We start from the raw sequence: 3,985 nt of genomic DNA, 5'->3' as shown, positions 1-3,985 counted from the left end.
TAAAATTGTATAACATAAAAATCCTTATAAGTCTCTGTAAAGCACACATAGATATGCGGCCGAAGATAGTTAATTATATTTATCTTACTTCTGTATTAACTTATGACGTATTGTGGTCTTTAACGAGGAAACAACGTGGAAAGAACGTGCTTCTATTCCAATGTAGAATTCCCAGAATCTGTCAAGAGAATATCGACTTTCTTTGAAGCAAATACGTCAGATAAAAAGACTAGTACGTACGATCGTATTTGATTCTCTCGACAAGATTAGTTTTGAAAACATACATTGGTTTTGTATAGATAATCTAAATCTTCTAATAGAATGCTCATATGCTTCATTTTTCATGAAGTGTTAAAATAATAACAGCACTAATCAAACAACACAAAGAAATCCATAATAATAACAGTACTAATCAAACAACACAAAGAAATCCATAATAATAACAGTACTAATCAAACAACACAAAGAAATCCATAATAATAACAGTACTAATCAGAAAACACAAAGAAATCCATAATAATAACAGTACTAATCAAACAACACAAAGAAATCCATAATAATAACAGTACTAATCAAACAACACAAAGAAATCCATAATAATAACATTACTAATCAGACAACACAAAGAAATCCATAATAATAACAGTACTAATCAGAAAACACAAAGAAATCCATAATAATAACAGTACTAATCAAACAACACAAAGAAATCCATAATAATAACAGTACTAATCAGAAAACACAAAGAAATCCATAATAATAACAGCAATAATTAAACAACACAAAGAAATCCATAATAATAACAGTACCAATCAGACAACACAAAGAAATCCATAATAATAACAGTACTAATCAGACAACATAAAGAAATCCATAATAATAACAGTACTAATCAGACAATACAAAGAAATCCATAGTGGATGAGACTAAGTGGTGAGACTAAGCTAATCAAACAAAAGCAAATAAATTTATAAAAATAATGTATATGACAGAGCTACGTAACTCTATGGGCTTGTTTGTTTGTTTGTTTTTGAAATTCGCTCAAAGCTACAAGAGGGTTATCTGCGCTAGCGTCCCTAATTTAGCAGTGTAAGACCAGAGGGAAGGCAGCTAGTCGTCACCACCCACCGCCAACTCTTAGGCTACTCTTTTACCAACGAATAGTGGGATTGACCGTCACATTATAACGCCCCCACGGCTGAAAGGACGAGCATGTTTGATGCGAAGGGGATTCGAACTCGCCTGTATGGGCTACTTACTGCAAGATGAAGAAGAGACTCGAGGTGTTCCTTAAAGAGGTATAGGTCCCCACCCACCTTTCCCGAGACCTGGCATCATAATGTTTGATTCAGTTTTCTACAGGTAATCACTGAACTCTGTACCGGTTTCTTAAAAAATATATCAAACAAATAATATTCACTCGGAATTCTAAAAAAAAAATGGTTGTGAATTTTGGCAGAATTTTACTCTTGACGGGAAATTTATCATATTACCCTGCAAGCTGATGAAATTTGGTGAAAAATATATATTATATCCTACGGCGGAGTTATTACAAATCAAATTATATCCATTGTGACAGTTGTGTGTATATCGTCACTGTCTGTTTTATTTTATTCAGTGTCATACATTTATTTTTATAACTTTTTTTCCCGTCATTTCCACTGAAGTGAATCGTTTTTATCACTGATCATTAGGGCATTTGTGAAACATTTTACATTGAAGTGAGTCATTTTTATCACTGGTGGTTAGGGCATTTGATGAAACATTTTACATTGAAGTGAGTCATTTTTATCACTGATCATTAGGGCATTTGATGAAACATTTTACATTGAAGTGAATCGTTTTTGTCACTGATGATTAGGGCATTTGATGAAACATTTTACATTGAAGTGAGTCGTTTTTATCACTGATCATTAGGGCATTTGTGAAACATTTTACATTGAAGTGAGTCATTTTTATCACTGGTGGTTAGGGCATTTGATGAAACATTTTACATTGAAGTGAATCGTTTTTGTCACTGGTGATTAGGGCATTTGATGAAACATTTTACGTTGAAGTGAGTCGTTTTTATCACTGATGATTAGAGCATTTGATGAGACATTTTACATTGAAGTGAGTCGTTTGTATCACTGATGATTAGGGCATTTGACGAAACATTACTTCTCTCTGTAGTTTTTATTTTTTCACAGTTCAGTATGTAAGTTTATTGAAGATGTAGCATCAATGTTGTAGCATTTCACATTCATCTTTTGTGTAGCACGTGCTACTTACCATCCCTCTATCGGTAGCAGGACTGACCATCTATGTAGCAGATAAATATTTTTTTTGGACTCTTATTTGATATTATGTTATTGTACTTTTTGTGTTAAAACTGTTAATTATAAGTTAAAGAACCAGTATTTTCAGGTACTAGTATTAAGTTTTAAGATTCGGAAGAAGACCCTGAGATAAGTATAATGAACAGTAACATTTTGTCTATATGATAAATAATGAAGTATATACCTTTATTTCAGTTTTTATAAATTACCCTGTAGGTGCTCTGCCTGTAATAACAACATCTTTAGAAAAGTGACTTATCAGACAGGTGGCAGCACTGCCTATGTATCGATGGCTCGGATTGTTCATCAAAATGATATTTTAAATATCTCCTCAATAGTATCATCAGAACTTTACAATACTATACACTGTTTCATTTTATAGCAATATCTGTGTAATGACTGAGTCACAAGTTCTGGGAATGTCTGTAAATATCAAAACGAAAAGTTTGACTTTTTTGTTCTTTCTTCTGACCAAAACAATAGTGTCAGTCACTGAGATGACATATTTTCAAACGGAGTTTTCGCTTTTATAAATGTTATTGATAACTTGTAATATTTTTTTTAATCACAATTCTAGTGTAAACGATGTGATCATTATCCCTTGAAGTTAGCTTCTTTACGTAAATTGGATGTTCATTTAAAAAGCTTAAGTACAGGGTGAAACAGGAATTAGCAGCCAATAATAGATAAACAATAAATATTACAGTTGGAATCTCATTTTATTTAGAACTTGGTTATAAATACAATATTCTTATGTCTATTGAAACATTGCATTGAACAAACAAGCAAACAATGTAATCAAGATAGTAGGGATGGCATTTGTATAATCCTTACATAATTACACAAGCAAGAATTAACATAAATAACTGTCCAATCACAACCGAGTAGAGTTTATCCTATTTTTGTCTGTTAACGTTCTACTACACTGTGTGCCCGTGAATTGGATTGAGATATATATCCAAATATAATAGGACGTTATGTTTTAATGAAACACAGCATTTATCACTTTCAACTGTGGTATTTAAGTGTGTTATTAAACAAGCTTTAGTTCTGTTATAGGTTCATTTGTTTTAACCTTTTTACATTTAAAACATGGTAGAAATTTACAAACAGGTCAAAGGATCGTCTTGTTCCTCCTTTATCTGAAACTTAAAAGTAACATAGAGAAACGATACAATAAGATAAGAATTGATAGAAGAAAAATAGCTAACAGGAGCAGTAGATATATAACGATTGTATCTTGAAAACAGGTTATGTTATTTGGAACAGTAAGTGATGTATTCAGTTTTGGGTTATGGAACCATTGTTTGTGATATAAGATAACTCTCTCTTGACTCCGGTAGAAGTCTGGTAAATTATAACATATTCCTAGACTCTAACTAGTTATACGATAGTATGTTCCTAGACTCTAACTAGTTATACGATAGTATGTTCCTAGACTCCAACTAGTTATATGATAGTATGTTCCTAGACTCGTTATATGATAGTATGTTCCTAGACTTCAACTCGTTATATGATAGTATGTTCCTAGACTCCAACTCGTTATATGATAGTATGTTCCTAGACTCCAACTAGTTATATGATAGTATGTTCCTAGACTCGTTATATGATAGTATGTTCCTAGACTCCAACTCGCTATATGATAGTATGTTTCTAGACGTCAACTC

The sequence above is a fragment of the Limulus polyphemus genome, unplaced genomic scaffold (assembly GCF_000517525.1).
Source record: "Limulus polyphemus unplaced genomic scaffold, Limulus_polyphemus-2.1.2 Scaffold6196, whole genome shotgun sequence".
NCBI lineage: Eukaryota > Metazoa > Arthropoda > Merostomata > Xiphosura > Limulidae > Limulus > Limulus polyphemus.
Note: the sequence above shows the minus strand (reverse complement) of the source record.